The sequence below is a fragment of the Lissotriton helveticus genome, chromosome 12 (genome assembly GCF_964261635.1).
Source record: "Lissotriton helveticus chromosome 12, aLisHel1.1, whole genome shotgun sequence".
Classification (NCBI taxonomy): domain Eukaryota; kingdom Metazoa; phylum Chordata; class Amphibia; order Caudata; family Salamandridae; genus Lissotriton; species Lissotriton helveticus.
In genome coordinates this window covers 274,927,421-274,952,807 of record NC_136073.1, presented here as the reverse complement: position 1 = coordinate 274,952,807, position 25,387 = coordinate 274,927,421, and the positions used below count along the sequence as shown (strand labels likewise).

General features: G+C 50.8%; 1 protein-coding gene across 1 annotated transcript in view; it reads right to left on the bottom strand.

The window, feature by feature from the left end:
• The window catches only part of AP1G1 (adaptor related protein complex 1 subunit gamma 1), an 803,442-nt gene that overhangs the window by 214,508 nt on the left and 563,547 nt on the right, over positions 1-25,387 (bottom strand). The window lies entirely within an intron of this gene.

The window sequence follows — 25,387 nt, the reverse complement described above, 5'->3', positions numbered from 1 at the left end:
GCCCCCTAGGAGGGAAGCATAATACGGATTTGTTGCTACTAATACTACTATCATATTCAGTGAGGGAGTAAGCAGTATTATTCTCATGTAGGACCTGAACACCAAAATACGAAATCAGATATTGACGGTATTTTAATCACTGGAAATAGAGTTGGCATCGTAAATTCCAGAAATAATGTTTCTAAATGCTGATAAACCTGGACTATTATAATTAAGAGAAATGGGCTGCAATGTTTTGAATGGTCGAGAAGATGACAGCCTTATTACACAAGGTTTTGTCCCACTTGTCCTTGAATATGTAATTGCAACATGATACCTTTTCTTTGTTTCTAACTTTGAGGTTAACAATTAAAAATACAGTGCTTGCTTGTTTTCACTTAAATATTGATTTTCATACAGCTAGTTCAACTTGGAATTTGAAAGGTGGATCATTAGAAATAGAAACCACACATTATCACATGCAGTGGTACCCAGAGTCCATTACCAGCTTACAAAATCTGATTTCGGAACATTTAAATTTGGAAAGAGCTTCCTTTGTTGAAGTTTCAATTCATTTGAATCTTTTTTATTTCTTTTTAGATTTTATCAAAATTATTTAAAACATTTATTTTATTTATCATTTTTTGAGTCTTTTTTTATGTGTAATTCATCAAATCATTAACATTTTTTACCATCCAAATAAATTAGACAATGCAAATATCATCATTTATACAAAGTATATTGTTTGTTCTAAATAATGCATAAAGACGACAAAACCAATTGTACCCCTAAAGCACACAGAAACTACCTCACATACATCACATTCATACCGTTTCGCACTCTTACAAGTTCTAAAACAATCTCTAAGTTTGGAATAACAGAGATCTTAAAAGTTTCCTAACGCCAGGTCTACGCGTTTCGGTGGAATGGGACCACCTTCCTCAGGACCAGCTTAGAAATAGTTTTATCCTCTCATTCTTCTTTGTGTGCAGGGCATCTTCCAATCAAATCCATACAAGGCCTTTCCCGAACACGTTCGTTCGTGGTCAGTATGAGCAGTCCATATGTACCACCACTAATATTGCTGCAAATGTCCTGTATACGACTCTTCCTTCTGGCTTCGTTAAAATTGTAGTGTATTCTTTTGGACACTCTCAAGGTATCTTGTCCTTTACGTCAATAGGGGCCTATTCTTTTCCTTTTTCCTTCAGATTTTTCGACCAAGGGGCGCAGGTTTAGAATGTTTTTAAGTTTTGATTTCTATCCGATTTTAGTGTCTAATAATCTGGGGCTAACTTCCGAATCTTCTTATATCTTGCCTTTCATGGGCGCTACTTGACTTCTCTGCGCGTCACTTTCTGGGTTGTGGCAAATTCTCATTTGTGATGCGACCTTCCCTGAGCGGCCGCAGAAGGGGAGACCAGGCAGGAAGAACCCACTCAGGGAAGGTCGCATCACAAATGAGAATTTGCCACAACCCAGAAAGTGACGCGCAGAGAAGTCAAGTAGCGCCCATGAAAGGCAAGATATAAGAAGATTCGGAAGTTAGCCCCAGATTATTAGACACTAAAATCGTATAGAAATCAAAACTTAAAAACATTCTAAACCTGCGCCCCTTGGTCGAAAAATCTGAAGGAAAAAGGAAAAGAATAGGCCCCTATTGACGTAAAGGACAAGATACCTTGAGAGTGTCCAAAAGAATACACTACAATTTTAACGAAGCCAGAAGGAAGAGTCGTATACAGGACATTTGCAGCAATATTAGTGGTGGTACATATGGACTGCTCATACTGACCACGAACGAACGTGTTCGGGAAAGGCCTTGTATGGATTTGATTGGAAGATGCCCTGCACACAAAGAAGAATGAGAGGATAAAACTATTTCTAAGCTGGTCCTGAGGAAGGTGGTCCCATTCCACCGAAACGCGTAGACCTGGCGTTAGGAAACTTTTAAGATCTCTGTTATTCCAAACTTAGAGATTGTTTTAGAACTTGTAAGAGTGCGAAACGGTATGAATGTGATGTATGTGAGGTAGTTTCTGTGTGCTTTAGGGGTACAATTGGTTTGGTCGTCTTTATGCATTATTTAGAACAAACAATATACTTTGTATAAATGATGATATTTGCATTGTCTAATTTATTTGGATGGTAAAAAATGTTAATGATTTGATGAATTACACATAAAAAAAAGACTCAAAAAATGATAAATAAAATAAATGTTTTAAATAATTTTGATAAAATCTAAAAAGAAATAAAAAAGATTCAAATGAAAAATATGAGACTGTCATTCCTGCACTAAATGTGAATATTGATTGACAAATTTTGAGAGCGAAGCCTGAAAAGAAACTATGTTCTGACCACGGGGGAATTTTGATAATTGTTGATATATAGTGTTTTCCTCTCTCTTCCCCGGTCACCAAAATACAGATAGAGGGGGTCCCGTAATTTACATATTGAAGTTTCAATTCATAACAGAATAGCAGTTAATGAATGCACAACTACTTATTTTGTTTCTAAACTTCACACGAATAAAAAAAAAAAGTACCTGAACGAAAATGCTACTTACCCTTCAAGCATCTGTTCACAATGTGTAGTGCTGTAGATTGACATACGCTGCATGCTCTCCTGCCATCTAGTGTTGAGCTTGGACATTTGCAAGTTGTTTTTCTTCTTAAAAAATCTTTCCAGTCACAAGGTTTAGTGACTCCTCTCCAAGCTCAGAGGACATCTTAGAGATGCCCCCTGAAAAACGACCAGCCTCTGGTGGGTTCCCTGACTGGTACACACCAGCCTGCCACCACAAGACATATTTCTGGACCCCTGGGGTGGAAGCCTTCGCTCCCGGAGCCCAAAAAAGATAACTTACTTACCTGTAATCCTAGTTCTCTTCCAGGGGTATCCTCATCAAAGTCATAAGCACTGAATATTCCCACCCATGTGCAGGGTCCCCGGAAATAATAAAAAATTATATATGAAAAAAACATATATATACAGCTCTATATATGTACAAACATATATCATTTTTTCTCATACCAATGCAGCCCACATCTAGGAGGCTAAACAATGTAATAAAACACATACACTGCTTTTGCAAACATACAAAATATATGTATAAATACGAGGGCAAAAAGCACTTGAACTCTGTTTTTAATGAGGAAATCTCATAAGTAAACTGCAAAAGAAAAGCAGGCATTGTTCGCCTACAGGCTGCATTGCAAACCAGCATAGAAAATGAAAGCAATCTTCCATAAAAAGTGGCCCAGTGCCTTTAAGGCAGCCATGACCCCTAGCTTCCCATCATGCTCAGGGGTGACAGTTAGGTCAGTTGTTCTTTGCGTAACCCTGACGATCAGGGTACCAAGATAATATTTAACAATGAACTAATCTCATTTGCATGGGGAGGCGGGTGGGTTGCTTATGACTTTGATGAGGATACCCCTGGAAGTGAAATAGGATTACAGGTAAGTAACTTATCCTTCTCTTCCAGGGGATCCTCATCTATAGTCATAAGAACTGAATAGCATAGCAAGCCCATCAACCACCTGCAGGCAAATGAGAAACAAAGTGACCCAATTAACGACAACCGAAAAAATCAGCTGTTGAACAGATTCCTCAAGGAGGCTTGACCTACTTGAGTGTCTGCTCTAGTATCTGAGTCAAGACAGTAGTGTCTTGTAAGTGTATGCACTGATCTCCAAGTGGCTGCTTAACAGATTTCAGGGAGCAGTACATTATTGAGAAAAGCAGTCGTAGCTGCTTTTCCTCTCATGGAATGAGCTTTGGGAGCGGACGAAAGAGGCTTCTGTGCTAACTGGTAAGCCAATTTGATGCATGAGACTATCCATCTGGAGATGGACCGCTTTGATGCTGGGAAACGTGTCCTGACCGAACCATAATTAATAAATAGGTGATCAGACTTTCTCAATGGCTTCAACCTGTCCAGATAAAAACCCTTTTAAGGTCCAATGAATGTAGCGCCCTCCCAGCAGGAATGGAGGGGTTGGGGAAAAAAGGTTGGAAAGAAATGGTTTGATTAACATGAAAATCGGACACCACCTTCGTAAGGAAGGAAGGATGTGTTCGGAGGACTACACAATTGAGATGGAAGACCAAGTAGGGCTCTTTTGAACAGAGGGCCTGTATCTCACTCACCCTACAAGCTGAGGTGATAGCCACCAAGAAAGCTAGCTTCCACTTAAGGTGTTGCAAGGTTGCTTTGTGGATAGGTTCAAAGGGTGGACCCATTCATTTTGACAAATTTAGCACCAAAGGAGGTGAAGGAGGTCGGACCGGAAGGTAGACCTTCTTAAGACCTGTCAGCCCTAGGGTGGTCTTTCCCTATTTTTTTCACCCTTGCCTCATTTTTCCCACCTTCTTTTTTTTGTTGGCCTTAGGTCTCCGCGCACCTTCCCATTGCTAACCAATGCTAAGGTGCAGAAGTTCTCTACTTCAAACATGGCTGCCATAGGCCCCTGCTACTGCAGCGTGGTCTTTTTGTGTAGCACCCTAGTTGCCAGGAGCTGGCTGGAACCCCTAAACATTGTTGCCATTCCAGCCTGCCTTGCCTGCCCATAGTTAGAGTAGGGAAGCTCCTGGAACCTTCTAGAATAGGGGCGGGGTCTGCTTTTGCCGCCTCAGAGTGGTCACCTGACCTGGGCATATATAAGAAAAGGAGGGAAAGTTTTCAGTCAGTTGGGGAATCACTGACCAGGGGTAACCCACGCAGGAGACTTAGGTGGCAGGGCCTAGTCAGGAACCTATGCCACTGGAGGTGACAGGGTTTCGGCGCTGCCCACCAAGCTGTGTGAGGAACACTGAACTAGCCCACTGATCTGGACCGGTGGAGGGGAACCCAGGGACCACCTGCAGTGACCTGCTGAGGATTCCTGTCAGCAGCCTTCAACTCAACCCCCCCCCCCCTTCAAGAAACCAAGCATCTATCTACTAAGGGAGCAAGATCCACCAAGCGCAGAGAAGCCCACTTTTCTGTGTCACCAGGACCACTGGGGATCAACCAGGTACCAGCGCTGTATCCACTCTGCGCTCCCCTGCTCAACCTGTGCCCCTGTGTGCCCCATACCTGTTTTGACTGAACTGATCTACCTTCTAAGCGCTCCCTACTTAGCGCTGGCACTCTGATCTGCCACTGTCGTGTGGCCTGTCCTGCCTCATTGCCCCTCAAGCGCTCCCTTGTGTGCCACCTGAGAAGCGCTGTAATTTTGCCTCAAGCGCTCACCTGCTGGGTCCTGTGAAGCGCTGGTATTGACGAACTTGTGAGGAACTTCCAAGCGTTCCTGTTCCCCTCAAGGCGCTGCGAAGACCGAGCGCTGTGTGCCCTGTGGAGCTCCCCACCCGGCTGTCATCTGCCCCCGGTGGCCCCCGATGCCAGGAGAGGGTCTCCGCCGTGCTGCTGTGGGCCGCGCCCGGCCCAGGAGAAAGTTGGGGAGAGGCACTGCCCTCCGGTGCGCCTGGTGGGGGCCCCGTCACCGCCGCAGCCCAGCCCGACCGTGAAGAGTCCCCGCGGCGGCCCCCGAGGCCGTGAGAAGGCCGCCGCAAAATTCCAGTCAGGCCGCGCTAGGCCTTGGAGGCTGGGACCCTCACCCCACGTGACGGGGGCGTCCGGCCGCGTCATTGGCCGCGCCCCCACCCTTAGCCATTGGCTGCAACCAACGCGCCTGCCTGGCCTGCCCTGCGATTGGCCGTGGAGGCCGCGCCCACCTCGCGCCAGCCTCCAGATTGGTCACCGGGCCTCTGACGCCATCGCAGTCCCGGGAACAGGAAGAGACACCGCCGGAGGGCTCCGAGGAGCGGAGGAGTTCTCCTCTCAGCCAGCAGACCCCCGAAAGGAGCGCTAGAGCGCGCAGGCCTCCCCTGATTGGCCTGCACACCGCCCAAACGGAGAATACCGGCGAGGGGGCTCTGGAGTCAGCGTGAGCCCCCTCCTCCCTGCCAGAGCGCTGGAACCTCCGCAAGGGCCCCGAGTGGGCCGAAGAAAAAGGTAAACCCCCCGGGGAGGCCTGAGATCGCCCCTCCCCGCGGGAGACTGTTGTTGGCCTCAGTAGGCCCATAAGAGTACTGTGAACTGGGCCAGGACATCAGATAAGCCCCGGGACCGGTCAATGGTCGAGTTAACCCCTGCCTGGGGAAGTGTTAAATGGCACTTAATGTAGGCCCTGATGCCTGGTTTATTTTTGATTAATGAAGTGCTTTTGCCTGATGCATTGTTTATCTATGCTCAATGAAATGCTCTGCAAATGTTCAATGAAATGTTTTATACTTAATTAATGAAATGCTTGCCATTGCCTGAGGAGATGTTGGTCTCTGCCTTTACGCAAGGTTGAAGTTAGGCCCACAGATAACCCTTGTCATGCTCCTTTAAGAAGATAGCTATTGAAACATGCTACATGGATTAAGGAACTGCTCCCTTTGCTCCCCTGATGAGATACCTTAATGACTTATGGTTACTGTGATTATTGATTGTTCTAAATGAATTACCAGACATGACCTTGAACTAGATAAAATGTATTGATTTTTATGCAAACTTACTGGTGTGGTCTCAGTCATTGTGTGCGTTTCATTGTCTCAGTGGATGTGTGTGCTGTCTGGTCACTTTACACCTAAGCTTTCGGGTGCCTGCCTGCTCGAGCCAAGCTACCCCACGGGGAACTGGTGACCCCAGTTCCTACATTTGGTGGCGAGCGGTGGGATCAGGACCTGTGAATATACAGCACCCTCTAGTGAGACGGGGAGCGCCGCAATTAGACTAGACACCTATTGTGCATGCAAGCCTAATCAATTGACCCCCCCACTGTCTAACCTGAGTGTGTAGAGTCCTGTTTTGACCCAATCCCGTTACCTACATCCTAGTATCTTTCCCTTGATCTATCTGGGTCCCCACCTGTCAAAATGGAGTTCCAGCTAGCCGACCTGGAAAGGTACACAGTGGTGCTGCTAAGGGAATTTTGTCAGGGGATGGGGTGCCGGTTGGGCGGAGAGCCGCGAAGGAGGAGCTCCGTACCGCTTTGAGGGCATGGGTAAGGGCCCACCCAGAGGGGATGGGGATGGGGAACAGGAGGGGCAGGTCACACAAGAGGAGGCGGGTGCTTCAGGAGAACTAGACCTACTCAATATTGATGTTACTGAAAATGTGTTGCCAGGAAGACGTTCCAGGGCAAGTAGTGGTGGGTCTAGAAGGAGTACGTCGTCACAGGAGTATGAGGACAGGAGGGAGGAGAGGCAATTGAAATGGGAGCTTGCCAAGCTAGAGCACGAGAGAAAGAGAGAAAGGAAAGATAAAAAGTTTGCATTGGAAGAGAAGAAGCTGGCGCACGAGCTTCAGCTTAAGGAGTTGGAGCTGCGAGCATTGCAATTAAGTGCGCCAGGAAGTCCTAATGGTGGCAGCGTACAAGGGGCTCAACATGAGCCTAAGTTTTGGTTACCCAAAGAGGTGATAGTGAGTTACACTCAGGGGGATGACATCGCCAAGTGGTTGGAGGCGTATGAAGTGGCCTTGACAGCCCATGGGGTGCCTGAGAGCTACTGGGGAGGTGGCCTGTATCGATACATACCCCCCAATGTCCGGGACACCCTCCTGTACCTGGAGAAGGCGGACCAGTTCAGATATCCCCCTATGAAGGAGGCGCTACTCAAAAAGTTTGGACTCTACCCCGAAAGGTATCGCCAGAGGTTCCGTGGCAGCCATAAGCTGCCCACGCAAAATCGGGTAGACTTTTTTGATTATGCCCGTAAGGCTCTTGATGGTTGGGTGCGTGGCAGCGAGGTGCATGATTATGAGGGCCTGTACAACCTATTTTTGAGAGAGCACCTCTAGGATAAGTGTTTTCCGGAGCTGCGCCAACATCTGGTGACTCGCAAGCTGACTGATCCCCGAGAGCTTGCGGAGGAGGCGGATACTTGGGTTAGCACCCGGGTGTCTCACAAGGGCCCCGGGGGAGATGGCCCGAAAGGCGGACAGGGTTTTCCCCAGAAGAAAGAGGGGGGAGATAAAAAGAAGGAGTTCTCACGAGGCCCACAAAACAGACAATTTGGGAGAGGAGTAGGTACCCCACCTCAGTCCAGTTCCCCAAAGCCCACTTACCCTGACAAGAGTCAGCAGCCAAGAATTGTCCGTTGCTACGAATGCAGGGAGGTTGGACACTACAAGGGGGATCCCCAGTGTGGCAAGAGACACCCAGCCCCCACAGGTGGCAAGAGTCCCGGGGTGGCTAGTGTAGCGCTTGGGATGGAGCTGCCCCTAGATAGGGAAGGGGAGTGGACAGGCCTGACCCTGGTTTCACTCGGGGACAGAGAGATGGTCCCAGTGACGCCCTTACCATCGAACACTGCTAAGTATCTGCAGAGGGTGAAGGTTAACGCGGAGGAGGTGGAGGCTCTGAGGGACACAGGTGCCAGCATGACCACCGTAGTGAGGCGGCTGGTGTCCCCTGAGCAGGTGATCCCTGATGTGTTCCATCCGGCCGTGTTGGCTGACGGCAGTCTGAGTTACTATCCCGTGGCTCAGGTTTCCTTTGAGTGGAGAGGAGTTAAAGGCCCGTTGAGAGTTGCTATAAGCCCTGCCTTGCCTGTGGACTGTCTGCTAGGAAACGACCTGGAACATACCGCCTGGAAGGAAGTGGAGTTTGAGGCCCACACTGAGATGTTGGGATTACCAGGATGGACTTGCGTGGTCACGAGGTCCATGGCTGCCCGGCAAGGAACTCAACCCGGGTTGGAGCCTGAGACAACGGCCCAACCCAATGCTGGTCATGAAGAAAAGAATCTTGTGGAGGACACACCCCGTGTGACGGATGGGGAGCCCGCAGAGGTATCCCCGGAGTCCGCAGAGGTTGTCCCGTGGGGGACTTGCCGCCCCTTGCCGAGTGGCATGTGGAAAGAGGGCCTACCCGGGAGGAATTCTGTCGGGCGCAGAAAGAGTGCCCCACGCTTGAAGGCATGCGGCGGCAGGCCGAAGCCCAAGCGACCAACCAAGAGACCGGCAGTTATCATGTGTACTGGGAGGATGGCCTCCTCTGCAGTGAGCCTAAGGTTCCGGTGCATGGATCCTCAATGCTACCGGGCCTTCTTATTGGAATTGGCGCATGAGATACCTGGTAGGACACCTGGGCCAGGACAAGACCTTTGCGCGGCTAGTCCCACATTTTTATTGGCCCAGGATGAGAGTTGCTTCCGACACCTACTGCAAGACATGCAAGACTTGCCAGGCTTATGGCAAGACTGGAACTAAGGTGAAGGTCCCTTTGGAACCGCTCCCGGTTGTCGGGACCCCTTTTGAGCGGGTCAGAATTGACATTGTTGGACCGTTGGACCCTCTGACGTCTTCTGGACACCGGTTCATTTTGGTGTTAGTGGACCACGCCACCTGGTACCCAGAGGCTATCCCTCTGAGGACCATCACTGCACCTGTGGTGGCGCGGGCCCTGATGGGGATTTTTACCCGAGTGGGATTCCCCAAGGTCGTGGTGTCAGATAGGGCACAAACTTCATGTCGGCCTACATGCGGGCCATATGGAAGGAGTGTGGAGTGACCTACCGGTTCTCCACTCCTTACCATCCCCAGACTAACGGGCTCGTAGAGCGCTACAATAAGACCCTGAAGGGGATAATCCGGAACCTGCCAGAGGACTTGAGGCGGAAGTGGGACGTCCTCCTCCCTTGCCTGCTGTTTTCTTATCGCGAGGTACCACAGAAGGGAGTCAGGTTCAGCCCCTTTGAGCTGCTCTATGGCCACCCCGTTAGGGGCCCCTCAGCCTTGTCTAGGAGGGATGGGAGAAGACTTCGAAGAAGCTTCCCCGTGATGTCGTCAGCTACATGATTATTTACAACAAGGGGTGGTGATGGACAGAGTCTCTGAATTAAGCAGAGTACTCTCACCCAGTCAAGAGATCAGGGCTAGATCCAACACCGTTTTTTAGCTCATTGCACCATACCAGTTTCAGAACCTGGCTGTATGCAAATTAGTCTGTCCCTGGCCCAGTGCATCATGGGAACAGGGCAGACCAGACTACAAAAGCCAATTCTTACACTGGGAAGGAAACAAGCTTCCGGGGACCGGTTTCTGGCATTTCAGCCGTCTTCGGCCCGGCTTGCTCTAATCCTGATGGTGCAATGAGCAAGGGACTCACATCTGAGTATACCCTTCCACGCTTAGGGTGGACAAAATTATTTACAACAAGGGGTGGTGATGGACAGAGTCTCTGAATTAAGCAGAGTACTCTCACCCAGTCAAGAGATCAGGGCTAGATCCAACACCGTTTTTTAGCTCATTGCACCATCCCAGTTTCAGAACCTGGCTGTATGCAAATTAGTCTGTCCCTGGCCCAGTGCATCATGGGAACAGGGCAGACCAGACTACAAAAGCCAATTCTTACACTGGGAAGGAAACAAGCTTCCGGGGACCGGTTTCTGGCATTTCAGCCGTCTTCGGCCCGGCTTGCTTGAATCCTGATGGTGCAATGAGCAAGGGACTGGGTAGGAGTGTTCTGATTAACTCAGATACTCTGTCCATCACCACCCCCTTTTTGAAATTATTTTGGCCACCATAAGTGTGGAAGGGTATGCTCAGACATGAGTCCCTTGCTCACTGCACCATCAGGATTCAAGCAAGCCGGGCCGAAGACGGCTGTAATGCCAGAAACCGGTCCCCGGAAGCTTGTTTCCTTTCCAGTGAAGAATTGGCTTGGTAGTTTGGTCTGCCCTGTTCCCATGATGCACTGGGCCAGGGACAGACTAATTTGCATATAGCCAGGTTCTGAACTGGGATGGTGCAGTGAGCTAAAAAACGGTGATGGATCAATCCCTGATCTGTTGACTGGGTAGGAGTGTTCTGATTAACTCAGATACTCTGTCCATCACCACCCCCTTTTTGAAATTATTTTGGCCACCATAAGTGTGGAAGGGTATGCTCAGACATGAGTCCCTTGCTCACTGCACCATCAGGATTCAAGCAAGCCGGGCCGAAGACGGCTGTAATGCCAGAAACCGGTCCCCGGAAGCTTGTTTCCTTTCCAGTGAAGAATTGGCTTGGTAGTTTGGTCTGCCCTGTTCCCATGATGCACTGGGCCAGGGACAGACTAATTTGCATATAGCCAGGTTCTGAACTGGGATGGTGCAGTGAGCTAAAAAACGGTGATGGATCAATCCCTGATCTGTTGACTGGGTAGGAGTGTTCTGATTAACTCAGATACTCTGTCCATCACCACCCCCTTTTTGAAATTATTTTGGCCACCATAAGTGTGGAAGGGTATGCTCAGACATGAGTCCCTTGCTCACTGCACCATCAGGATTCAAGCAAGCCGGGCCGAAGACGGCTGTAATGCCAGAAACCGGTCCCCGGAAGCTTGTTTCCTTTCCAGTGAAGAATTGGCTTGGTAGTTTGGTCTGCCCTGTTCCCATGATGCACTGGGCCAGGGACAGACTAATTTGCATATAGCCAGGTTCTGAACTGGGATGGTGCAGTGAGCTAAAAAACGGTGATGGATCAATCCCTGATCTGTTGACTGGGTAGGAGTGTTCTGATTAACTCAGATACTCTGTCCATCACCACCCCCTTTTTGAAATTATTTTGGCCACCATAAGTGTGGAAGGGTATGCTCAGACATGAGTCCCTTGCTCACTGCACCATCAGGATTCAAGCAAGCCGGGCCGAAGACGGCTGTAATGCCAGAAACCGGTCCCCGGAAGCTTGTTTCCTTTCCAGTGAAGAATTGGCTTGGTAGTTTGGTCTGCCCTGTTCCCATGATGCACTGGGCCAGGGACAGACTAATTTGCATATAGCCAGGTTCTGAACTGGGATGGTGCAGTGAGCTAAAAAACGGTGATGGATCAATCCCTGATCTGTTGACTGGGTAGGAGTGTTCTGATTAACTCAGATACTCTGTCCATCACCACCCCCTTTTTGAAATTATGTCAGCTACATGATGGCATTCCGCAGCCAGATGGCCAAGCTGGGGAAGGAGGCCTCAGACAATCTGGAGGCTAGCCAAGCCGTCATGAAGGAGTGGTATGACCGTAACGCTCAGACGGTGGAGTTGGATGCTGGACAGAAGGTGTGGGTCATGGAGCCTGGGGAGCTTAGTGCCCTCCAGGACCGGTGGACTGGTTTGATTTGATTTGATTTGATTTGGACTTGTAGAGCGCATGGCTGCCCTGGAGCGTCCCAGCGCTAATCCTGATCTGAACCTGGTGAACTCAAGCGAAAGCAAGGTTAGAGGGTGGTAGGGAACAAGAAGGTTTTAAGTGCTCTTCTGAATTTCAGGTGATCCGGTTCCATTCGGAGTTCTCTAGGGAGAGCATTCCATTTGTTTGACACATTCAGTGAGAACCGTCGGCCTCCTGTTCGTGCTTTCCTCACTCGTGGAACAATGGCCAGATTTTCTCCATCCGAGCGAAGGGCCCTGGTCGACTTGTAAGGTCGGATCAATCCTCTCAAGGCTGGAGGGCCTTTACCTTGCAAGGTCTTATGTGCAATACAGAGGGACTTGAATGAGACCCGCTCTTGGATGGGGAGCCAGTGCAGGGCTTTCAGCAATGGTTTGGCTGAGGCCCGTCTCGGCGCCCCCATCAGCAGCCTGGCTGCGGCATTCTGAGCTCGCTGAAGAGTCTTGATGGTAGCAAGAGGGGCTGCGAGGAAAAGGGAGTTACCATAATCCAGTTTGGACAAAATCAAACCCTGGATTAACAGCTTTCTAGATTGAAACGGAAGGAGAGGAAGTACCTTCCGGGCCGCCCGGAGCAGGCCGAAGCAGCCTCCAACCACTTTCTGTGCATGGGTCTTGAAGGTCAGTTGGGGTTCGAACCAAATCCCTAGGCTTTTTATTTGCTGCTTAGGGGATGGAAGATCTCCCATACAGGCAGGCCACATCTCAGGGGGCAGAGAGGTGAATTGATTGCCTAGGAGCATGATCTCCGTCTTAGATCCATTTAGTTTAAGTTTTGAACTGGACATCCAGGAAGAAATGGCTGTAAGACAATCTGGGAGATCAACCGGGCTGCCCTCATGTTGCGACAGCGAGACGACAAGCTGCGTGTCGTCGGCATAACTTATAGCTTTAACCCCGAATGGGGCTATCACCTTCTCCAACGGGGCCATGTAGACATTAAACAGTGTGGGGCTGAGGGAGGAGCCCTGCGGCACCCCACACTGAAGAGGGAAGGGCTCTGACATGGACCCATTTTCCCAGATCCTGAAGGATCTCTCCTCCAGGTAGGACTGCAACCATTTGAGGGCTGATCCTGTAATGCCCAGCAGAGCCAGGCGTTGGGCCAGGACAGCATGATCCACGGTATCGAATGCGGCACTCAGATCCAGGAGGATCAGAGCTACTGATCCCCCTGAATCCAAGATGCATCTTACCTCTTCAGTCACTGCCAAAAGGGCGGTGTCTGTGCCCTGACCCGGGCGAAAACCAGTCTGAGAGTCACTGAGGAGATGGTTAACTTCTAGGTACTCGGAGATCTGCTTATTCACCACTTTTTCGGCCACTTTGCTCAGTCCAGGTAGAAGCGAGATCGGGCGAAAGTTGGCCAGATCGGAGATGTCTAGTCCTGGTTTCTTTAAAAGTGTTTTGACTCTGGCCTGTTTCCAGCTCGGGGGCACTATGCCCGAGGATAGCGACGAGTTGAGTAACTCCGTGGCTACCGGGGCAATGATGTTTAAAGTTTGCTTTAGAATGTGCATCGGGACTGGGTCTGAGGGAGAGCCGCTTTTAATAGTGGAAAAGATATTACAAAAATCTTCTTTGGATATGGGACTGAAAGCCTCAAGTTGGGGACAGGTAGGGTCAGGGGAAGGAATCTCGACGAGTTCAGTGATGGAGGATTGAGGGAGGCTATCTAGAATTTTCCGAATTTTGGTGTCGAAAAATTCTGCTAACTGATTGCATCTCAGTACTGGGTCATTCTGGACCAAAGAGTGGGCTGGGACTTTAAGAAGCATGTTCATAATTTTGAATGTTTCTCTGGAAGAATTAGAAGAGAGACGAATTTTTCCTTCAAAAAAGGCAGCTTTAGATTTTTGTCGTCCTAGTTTGTAAAGTTTAAGGGCTGCTTTATATGCGATTTTGTGAATAGGTGCCCAGTCTTTGCGCCAGGCGCGCTCGGCTCTTTTGCACTCTTTCCTGAGTTCTCTTAGTTCGGGCGAGAACCAGGGAGATTTGAACGTATTGCTCTTTTTTGTGCAGAGCTTAAGAGGCAGAACCGAATCCAGGGAATTAGTGAGCCAGTCTCGAAAATTTATGTCTGCCTGTAGAACATCGGATTCTGTAGGGGGGGCAGATTTTTCGAGAGCAGTTGACAAATTGTCTACTGACAGCCTTGGCCATGGCCTTAGAAGCGTACGGGAACAAGGGACCTTGATTCCTCCTTGGTGAAATTCCCATGAAAAAGGAACTAGGAAGTGGTCTGACCATAATAAGGGCAAGGGGGGTTTGGCTGTAATCTGGGGGATGTTGGAAAAGATCGGGTCTAACAAGTGACCTTTATTATGGGTGGCTTCCTTATTTGTCAGTTCAAGATCAAAGGAGCTAAGGTTGGTAATCAGTTCAGCCCCAGAGTTATCCTTGGGATCGTCGAAGTGTATATTCAAGTCGCCCAGGATCAAAAAATTCGGGGCCTGAGAGGCAGCTGATAGGGAGATTTCTAACAGGGAGTCAGGGAAGTGTTTTAGACTCCCCGGGGGTCTATAGATGAGAAGACCTGACAGGGAGTGGGTGGGTGAGAGCTGAATGTTAAAACTAGCACTTTCGGCATCTAAAATTCCACCCTCCTTCAATCTACAGGTCAGAGACTCCCGATGGATTATGGCAAGTCCCCCCCCCCCTACCTTTGTCTCGGTTCAAACATTGGATATTGAAACCACTGGGGAGCGCCGATACAATATCGAAGTCTGAGTGAGGGGATAACCAAGTCTCCGTCAAGAAGAGCAGGTCGAACTTGCTGTCTTCTAACAGCAGGTGGATCTCGACCGCATGCTTCGGAAGCGATCTGCAGTTCAGGAGAGCCATCTGCAGAGTTCTACCCAACTTCTTACCGACCGACTCCCCACTGTAAGGGGCCGGACAGACAGGGCATCGACAAAAGGGAGGGCTGGCACCCACCCAGTGCGGGCATCCAGAATTGCCCATGAATCGAAATGACAATAGATCCTCCTTAGAGTACCTTATGGATCCAGGGGGAAACACGGGCATAGTGGCTGGCCCTAAGCCCGGTCTGGCCCGGACGGGCCCAGACGGGCTTGCCTCTGGCGCGCCTCCGGCGCGCCATCGGCGCGCCCGCTGCGCGGACGGAAGTCAGGCTTCATAAGTAACGCCCGGGCTGTGATTCGCCCGACCGCTAGAGCGCTGACCGCGTAATTTCAGTTGCAAATGGCGGCCAAAGTCGTCGCCCTTTGCAAAACAGTTATTCTACCGAGAAGACCCTAAAATCGGCCCCCGGTTTGTGCAAATAGGGTGGGAGGAAGCGCCCTGCTGTGACACAATTAAACAGGTAAATTACGGAGCTAACACAATTTTTGATTAAAAAGCGATAATATTTTCCATAAAAGAATAAAAACAGAGTAGAGTGCCTAGCTCCCGGCTTTCCGCCTCAGGAGCGCTAGAGTTCACAGGTGCAAATTAGCAAGGAGAGTAGCAGACAGCCTGCTGCTCTTATACGCCCGGGCTGTGATTCGCCCGACCGCTAGAGCGCTGACCGCGTAATTTCAGTTGCAAATGGCGGCCAAAGTCGTCGCCCTTTGCAAAACAGTTATTCTACCGAGAAGACCCTAAAATCGGCCCCCGGTTTGTGCAAATAGGGTGGGAGGAAGCGCCCTGCTGTGACACAATTAAACAGGTAAATTACGGAGCTAACACAATTTTTGATTAAAAAGCGATAATATTTTCCATAAAAGAATAAAAACAGAGTAGAGTGCCTAGCTCCCGGCTTTCCGCCTCAGGAGCGCTAGAGTTCACAGGTGCATACGAAATTGTGGAGCGTCGAGGCCAGACCACCTATGTCGTGGATTTGAAGACCCCCCGACAGCCCCATCGGGTGCTCCACGTCAACCGCCTGAAGCCGCACCATGAGCGATGTGAGCTTGCTCTCCTCATGGTGACGGATGGGAGCGAGGAGGAGGTGAGTGAGCCTCTTCCTGACCTTCTGGAGGCCCAGGAGAAGGATGGATCGGTGGAGGGAGTGGTCCTCTCCCCATCCTTGACCCCAGAGCAACAGAGGGACTGCCGCCAGGTGTTGGAGCAGTACGCCTCGTTCTCCTCACGCCTGGAATTACACATCTGTGTACCCATGATGTGGACACAGGGGACAGTCCGCCTGTAAAAACCAAGTCTTACCGGCTGCCCGATAAAGTGAAGAACAGCATCCAGGGTGAGGTGGCCAAAATGCTGGAGCTGGGGGTGATCGAACCTTCCAGCAGCCCTTGGGCTAGTCCTGTCGTGTTGGTGCCGAAAGCGGCCCCACCGGGCACCACACCAGAACTTCGGTTCTGTGTAAACTATAGGGGATGGAACTCTGTCACCAAGACAGACGCTCACCCGACCCCACGGGCAGATGAGCGGATTGACCGGCTGGGAGCAGCCAAGTACCTCAGCACCATAGACTTAACATCAGGGTACTGGCAGATTGCCATGGCCGATGGAGCGAAGGAGAAGACAGCGTTCTCCACCCCCGAGGGCCACTTTCAATTTAGGGTGATGCCCTTCGGGCTCAAGAATGCTATGGCCACTTTCCAGCGGTTGGTGAACCAGGTGTTGTCTGGCCTGGAGTCCTTCTCAGCGGCGTACCTCGATGACACAGCTGTCTTCAGCAGCACCTGGGAGGACCATCTGCAGCATCTCTAGGAGGTGCTGCAGGCTCTGCAACGCGCTGGCCTCACCGTCAAGGCTAGCAAGTGCCAGATTGGACAGGGATCTGTCGTTTACCTGGGACATCTGGTTGGCGGGGTGAGGTGCAACCCCTCCAGGCCAAAATTGAGACCATCATGGCCTGGGAGCCCCCCAAAACCCAAACTGAGGTCCGAGCTTTCCTCGGCCTCACCGGATACTACCGCAGGTTTGTCAAGGGGTATGGTACCATTGTAGCCCCCTTGACGGAGCTAACGTCCAAGAAGCAGCCACGAAAAGTGATCCGGACGGCTGCTTGCCAAGAGGCATTTGAGACACTGAAGTGCACGATGTGCACCGCTCCGGTGCTTGCAACACCTGACTTCACTAAAGAACTCATTGTGCAGACGGACGCCTCTGAGCACGGCGTAGGCGCTGTGCTCTCGCAGCTCAACGACGGCCAAGACCAACCTGTGGCCTTTATCTCCAGAAGACTCTTCCCTCGGGAACAACGATGGAGTACCATCAAGAAGCCTTCGCTGTGGTCTGGGCCTTGAAGAAGTTGAGGCCATACCTTTTTGGCTCTCACTTCCTGATTCAGACCGACCACCGACCCCTTCGCTGGCTCATGCAAATGAGAGGCGAGAATACCAAGTTGCTAAGGTGGGGTCATTTCCCTACAGGGGAGGGACTTTAGGGTGGAACATCGGCCCGGAGTTGACCACGCCAATGCTGACGGTCTCTCCCGGCTTTACCGCCTTAAGGGACGAGAACTCCCTAGAGGTTGGGTAGCTCTCCCCACTTTCGGCTGGGGGGGGGGACGCATGTTAGACCTGTCAGCCCTAGGGTGGTCTTTCCCTATTTTTTTTCGCCCTTCCCCTGATTTTTCCCACTTTTTTTTTTTGTTGGCCTTCGGTCTCTGCGCACCTTCCCATTGCTAACCAATGCTAAGGTGCAGGTGCTCTCTACTTGAAACATGGCTGCCATAGGCCCCTGCTACTGCAGCGTGGTCTTTTTGTGTAGCACCCTAGTTGCCAGGAGGTGGCTGGAACCCCTAAACATTGTTGCCATTCCAGCCTGCCTTGCCTGCCCATAGTTAGAGTAGGGAAGCTCCTGGAACCTTCTAGAATAGGGGCAGGGTCTGCTTTTGCCGCCTCAGAGAGTGGTCACCTGACCTGGGCATATATAAGAAAAGGAGGAAAAGTTTTCAGTCAGTTGGGGCATCACTGACCTGGGGGAATCCACGCAGGAGACTTAGGCGGTAGGGCCTAATCAGGAACCTATGCCCCTGGGGGTGACAGTGTTTAGGCGCTGCCCACCAAGCTGTGTGAGGAACACTGAACTAGCCCACTGATCTGGCCCGGCGGAGGGGAACCCAGGGACCACCTGCAGTGACCTGCTGAGGAATCCTGTCAGCAGCCTTCAACTCAAACTCCCCCCCCCCCCTCAAGAAACCAAGTAACTATCTACTAAGGGCGCAAGATCCACCAAGTGCCGAGAAGCCCACTTTTCTGTGTCACCAGGACCACTGGGGATCAACCAGGTACCAGCGCTGTATCCACTCTGCGCTACCCTGCTCAACCTGCGCCCCTGTGTGGCCCTGACCTGTTTTGACTGAACTGAGCTACCTTCTAAGCAGTCCCTACTTAGCGCTGGCACTCTGATCTGCCACTGTCGTGTGGCCTGTCCTGCCTCATTGCCCCTCAAGCGCTCCCTTGTGTGCCACCTGCGAAGCGCTGTAATTCTGCCTCAAGCGCTCACCTGCTGGGTCCTGTGAAGCGCTGGTATTGAACTTGGGAGGAACTTCCAAGCGTTCCTCTTCCCCGCGAGGCGCTTCAAAGACTGAGCGCTGTGTGCCCTGTGGAGCTCCCCACCCATCTGTCATCTGCCCCCGGCGGCCCCGGAGGCCAGGAGAGGGCCGCCGCCGTGCTGCTGTGGGCCGCGCCCGGCCCAGGAGAAAGTTGGGGAGAGGCGCTGCCCTCCGGTGTGCCTGGTGGGGGGGCCCCGTCACCGCCGCGGCCCAGCCCGACTGTGAAGAGTCCCCGTGGCGGCCCCTGAGGCCGTGAGAAGGCCAAGGCGAAATTCCAGTCAGGCCGCGCTAGGCCTTAGAGGCCGGGACACTCACCCCACGTGACGGGGCGCCCGGCCGCGTCATTGGCCGCGCCGCCGCCCACAGCCGCACAGCCATTGGCTGCAACCAACGCGCCCGCCTGGCCTGTCCTGCGATTGGCCGCGCCCACCTCGCGCCAGCCTCCTGATTGGTCCCCGGGCCTCTGATGCCGTCGCAGGCCCGGGAACAGGAAGAGACACCGCCGGAGGGCTCAGAGGAGCGGAGGAGCCCTCCCCTCAGCCAGCAGACCCCCGAAAGGAGTGCTAGAGCGCACGGGACTCCCCTGATTGGCCTGCACACCGCCCAAACTGAGAATACCGGCGAGGGGGCTCTGGAGTCAGCGTGAGCCCCCTCCTCCCTGCCAGAGCGCTGGAACCTCCGCAAGGGTCCCGAGTGGCCCGAAGAAAAAGGTAAACCCCCCGGGGAAGGCCAGAGATCGCCCCTCCCCGTGGGAGACTGTTGTTGGCCCCAGTAGGCCCATAAGAGTACTGTGAACTGAACCAGGACATCAGATAAGCCCCGGGACCGGTGAATGGTCGAGTTAACCCCTGCCTGGGATAAAGTTAAATGGCAGTTAATGTAGGCCCTGATGCCTGGTTTATTTTTGATTAATGAAGTGCTTTTACCTGATGCATTGTTTATCTATGCTCAATGAAATGCACTGCATATGTTCAATGAAATGTTTTATCCTTGATTAATGAAATGGTTGCCTTTGCCCGAGGAGATGTTGGTCTCTGCCTAACGCAAGGTTGAAGGTAGGCCCACAGATAACCCTTGTCGTGCTCCTTTAAGAAGATAGCTATTGAAACATGCTACATGGATTAAGGAACTGCTCCCTTTGCTCCCCTGATGATACCTTAATGACTTATGGTTAATGTGATTATTGATTGCTCTAAATGAATTACCAGACATGACCTTGATCTAGATAAAAGGAATTGATTTTTATGCAAACTTACTGGTGTGGTCTCAGTCATTGTGTGCGTTTCATTGTCTCAGTGGATGTGTGTGCTGTCTAGTCACTTTACACCTAAGCTTTCGGGTGCCTGCCTGCTCGAGCCAAGCTACCCCCCGGGGAACTGGTGACCCCAGTTCCTACAAGACCCTGTAGGAAATCCTTCACCATTTGTAACTGAAAGAATGAGGTTTGAGAAGGAGAACTCCTGTACGCTGTAATGGCAGCCAGGTGCACCTTAATGGACGAGAATTTTAAACCTGCTCTGGCTAGGTGAAGCAGATAGGGCAAGACTACGTCCTCCTGCCCCTTGGTGGGACTACAATTATTTTGCACACACCATATGTAAAAACGTTTCCATTTACAAGCATAAGAGTGCCTTGTCGAAGGTCTCCTTGCCTCTTTCAATATGGTCATGCAGTCGTGGGGTAGACCTAGATCCCCATACTGGAGGACCTCAGGAGCCATGCGGCCAAGTTCAGTGATGGAAGGTTGGGGTGATGAATCCTCCCGTTCATCTTGGACAGTAGGTCCGGTCTGCATGGCCGCCTCTTGTGTGGACTCACTGACATATGTAGAAGGTCCGGGTACCACCAGTGCCTCGGCCAGTCCGGAGCAATCAGTATCATCGTGGTGTTAGAGTGTTAAAGCTTGGTCACCACTTTCGGGATGAGAGGCAGGGGTGGAAAGGCGTACACAAATGCCCCTGACCAGTTGATCACAAGGGCATTTCCCTTCGATCCTGGTCAGTAGTACCTTGAGGTGAAGTCTCTGCATTTTGTGTTTTCGCTGTCCGCGAACAGATCTATGCTTGGACAGCCCCAAGCCTGAAAGATGTCGTCGACCACTTCGTCGTTGAGAACCCAGTCCTGCTGTTCCTCGAAGTGGCGACTGAGGGCATCGGCTTGAGAATTCTGCTCTCCAGGCAGGTGAACTGTTGTGATGGATAGATTCCTCGCCAGTAGCCAGTGCCAAAGGGACTGCGCCTCCAATGAAAATCCTCGAGCGAGTTTCCCCCTGCTTGTTGAGGTAATATATTGTGGTGGTATTGTCCGTCTGTACTAGGATGGAACTCGCCTGAATCGAAGGGAGGAAAGCCTTGAGAGCAAGATGAACAGCCCTTAGCTCCAGCATGTTTATATGGTACAACTGCTCTTTTGAGGACCATAGGCATCTGGAGAGACACCATGTGGGCTCCCCATCATTGTAGGGATGCGTCTGTGATCAGTCTGAGAGGGAGGAGTTTGATGGAACGGAACTTCTACTTTCAGGTTGCCCCTCTTCATCCACCACGGAATGGATGCTGTGGCTGCGTGTGATTGACTGGTCTGGTCTTCCCAGCGAGAAGACCGTTGATCCCATTTGTCCTCTAGATCCTGCTGTAGAGGACGCATTTTCAATCTGGCATTGGGTACCAAAAAAATATAGGATGCCATCGATCCTAGCAGGGAGGTGATTTGACGCACCGAAGAGAGGTTGCTCTTTAAGATCTGTCTGCCTTTCTGAATGATGGATAATTGTCTCTCCTCCGAAGGAAACCCTTTTCCTCGCTCTGAGTCTATCAGCGCCCCCAGGTAGTTGATTGTTTAAGTGGGTAGCTGCATCGACTTCTGGAAGTTCACATGTAGGCCCAGTTTTTGACAGAGCCCTAGACACTGCTGGAAATGGTTCCTCACACTCTGGGGGGAGGTGCCCTTCAGCAACCAAATGTCCAGATAAGGGTATACAAATATGCCTCTGGGTCGCAGAGCAGCTGCCACCACTGCCATGCACTTCGTGAACACCCGGGGCGCTGATTTCAGTCCGAAGGGCAGCACTTTGACTTGTTAGTGGGATGTTCCGACTATGAATCGTAGAGATTGCCGGTGATGCCGATTTATCGCTATATGAAAATAGCAATCTTGCAGATCCAGCGAACACATCTAATCCCCATTGTGGAGGTGAGGATATATTTGGTGGAGAGCCAACATGCCTCGTTTGATGGACTTGTTGAGTGCTCGCAGATCCAGAATGGGTCTGTATTCCGACTTTTGACCTTTTTTCTTTACCAGGAAGTATCTGGAATAAACTCCTCGACCTCTTTGTGACCGTGGGACCTTCTCTATGGCTGATTTTTGGAGAAGGATGCCCACTTCCCTCTGCAGCATGTTGACCTAGTAACATGATGATGGTACCAGAGGGATTGAGGGAGGACGAAGTCGGAAACGTAGAGAGTACGCATTTTAGCCAACACCCACTGATCCTTCATGATGGCTCGCCACTCTTGCAGATGATTTGCAACACTTCCTCCTACTGGCGGGGTGAACGGTAATGGAGGAAGCAGAAACTCATTGCTTGGCTGGAGCTTTCGTCGCGGTAGAGGACTGGCGGTTCCCTCCTCTACCCCCGTTTGATCGCCGGCTAAACTACTGCGAATTCTGCTGACTGTAGGTTTTGTTTTTTTTGCCAATGAGGGGTTTGAACCCTCTGTTGGAAAGAGCGGCGATCAGTATTGCGGTAACAGCGACAAAACTCTTTTCTCTTCTCCAGCCCTACCGCCTTCAGGGTATCTAGCTTGGTCTACATTCGCTCTTCATCGGTGTGCGAGCCAAACAACGATGCACCAGAAAATGGCAGGTTGAGAATCCGGGATTGTGCCTCTGGCTTCAACACTAAGGCGGAGCCATGAAGATCTTCTGGCACGAATTCCGTGGGCGTAGGAGTGTGTTGAAAGTGTAGCTCCATCCGCCGCAGCACTAATTACTTGGTTTGCTACCAAGCTGCCCTCCTGTAAAACTTCCTCGAAGTCCTTGCGGTCTTCCTTGGGTAGTTTATCGGTAAAACGCTGTAGCGAGTCCCACAACGCTCTATCGTAACGCCCCAATAAAGCTGACGCACTGGAGACTTTAAGCATGGATGCAGAAGTGCCACATACTTTTCTCCCTAATGAGTCTTGTGCCTTGCTCTTCTTGTCTTGTGGTACTGCAGACGAGGAGGCCACTGAGTGGGTCTTTCGGGCGGCAGCCACAATTACAGAGTCCGGTTTTGGATCTGACTTCAAGAAGGAGGGATCCTCCTCCGACGGACGATACTTTTTCAGAATTCTTGCCGGTGCAGTCTTGAGAGTGGCTGGCGTAAGAAAAATGTCCATAACCGGTTTAAGAAGTCCCGGTACCAAAGGCAGTAACGGGCGAGAGGACGTCTTCTGGTTCAAAGTCTCGAAATTGACTGAAGAAGTACTCTGCTGAACAGGCATAGGAATGTTCAGTTTTGTAGCCAACCCTAGAAAGCACGTCTTAGAATGTGCTTCCATCGCCCACTGAAGAGATCCTCGATGGTGGACTGTCAGTAAGGGTGGGCGAGTAGTCTCTTTTTGAGGAGTATGTTGAGGAGGTGGAAGGTGTTGGAGACCTGCGTCGTCTTCTGCTGCGTGATCTTGATTTCCTCTTAGATGATGGTGCAGGAGAGAGAGTACGAGCTCTTCCTCTTGGAGGAGAAAAATCTGCATCTTGCGCTAGGCGAGCCAGAGGGGACTTGTGAGCCGGACTGGGCTCCCGTCTAACACCTGCGCTTATGTATGATCAGCCCATAGGCGTAATGGTCGCATCCATCTGGGAGAGAGTTGAATAGATGGGAGACCCCTCCGCTCTAACAGGAGAACGACGTGGAGATTTCCGTCCGTCCTTTTTTACTGTACGTTGATGACCAGAGGGAGAGTCCCGTCTACTTGAGGACGAAATACCCACCTCTGGAGAACAGGACCTGGTGATGGAAAGGTGGGAGCCTGCTCTTGACGTCGATGAAGGAGATGGAGAGAAGCTTACAGGGACTGACACCGACGGAAACCTCTGCCTCGACTTCGTTCGCGACCGAGATCTTTGTCTTGACGTCCATCTTCTTGATGTCGGTTAAGGCATGCACCTCGACGTCGACTGTCTCGACGGAGACCTGCATCTTGACGTCTATCCGGATCTTCTGCGTTTCGATGGAGTATGCTTCGACGCAGAGAGCCGCGTCGACGGAGACTCCTGACTCAACGTCGATCGTCCTCTCTTCGACGGAGGGCTATGCCTCGACGTTGAGCGTCGCATCGACGGAGACTCCTGTCTCTACGTCGATCGTCTTTGTTTCGACGGAGGGCTGTGCCTCGATGTCTAGCACCTTTCCTTAGACGGAGGACCGTCTCTCGACGTCGGCTGTGAAACCAACGGAGACGGCTGTCTCGACGTCGAGTGTCTTTCTGAAGTCGACAGAGGCCCCTGCCTCGACTTCGAAGATTGGACATCCGATGACCTCTGCTTCGACGCTGATCTGCACGGAGACGCCAACATGGACTTCGGTCTCAATGTCGAGGATGATGACTTGCGTCTCGGCATCGATCTGGGTCTTGACATCGAGCTTCGCTGAAGAGTCGACAGCGGAGAATCTTCTCTCGACGCCGGACGCTGTTCTAATGCTGTGAGAGACTTGGCTTTAGAAGTTGAAGAACGGAGCTCCTGAACAAAGTCCCTCAACGACGACTCCGCCACCGGTCCCTTCGACGTCGAGCCCGACGCCGAAGGGGAACATATTGGGACCTTGCTGCTCGACGTCGAATGCATCCTCTTCATTGGCTTTACAGGAGACCTACCTCTTTCTGAGCAGCCATAAAGACAGATTCTCTCACTGTCCTTGATGGTTCCTTTAGATAACTTCCTGCAGTAGGAGGCAGGAGAGTGAGACTCGGGTAGGCAGAGAATGCACACATCATGTGTGTCTGACTTGGCCTTTTTGCCAAAAGCAGGGCAAGGATCGAACAAATAAGGCATTTTTGACAGAAACAATCTTTCTGTCACAAAAAAATGGTTTAACCATCACTATTATCAAAAGACGTCGAGTGAAGTCAAGAAAACCACAAAAAACCAAGGTAATTTTGACAGAAAAGCCACAAAAGTAGAGAGCTGTGAATCCATTGTCCTGACAGGAGCCCGGAAAGAACAACTGTCACCTCTGAGGCATGATGGGAAACTAGGGGTCATGACTGCCTTGAAGACACGGTGCCAGTTTTTATAGAAGATTGCTTTCATTTTCAATGCTGGTTTGCAATGCAGTCTGTAGGTTAACAATACCTGCTTTTCTTTAGCAGTTTACTCATGAGATTTACTCATTAAAAACAGAGTTCAAGTGCTTCTTGCCCTCATGTGTTTTTATACATATATTATGTATGTTTTCAAAAGCAGTGTATGTGTTTTATTACATTGTTTAGCCTCCTAGATGTGGGATGCATTGGTATGAGAAAAAATATGTTTGTACATATATATATATATATATATACACACACACACACACATATATATATGTTTTTTCCATATATAATTTTTTATTATTTCCGGGGTCCCGCACATGGGCGGGAATATTTAGTGCTCATGACTATTGATGAGGATCCCCTGGAAGAGAACAAAGCCTTTCCTGGGCAGAGGTGGTCACACCTGCCCCAGGCCAGGAAGAGCCATCTGTGGCAGGGGAACTTCAAAGGCCTTGATGCCTTTGCAACGT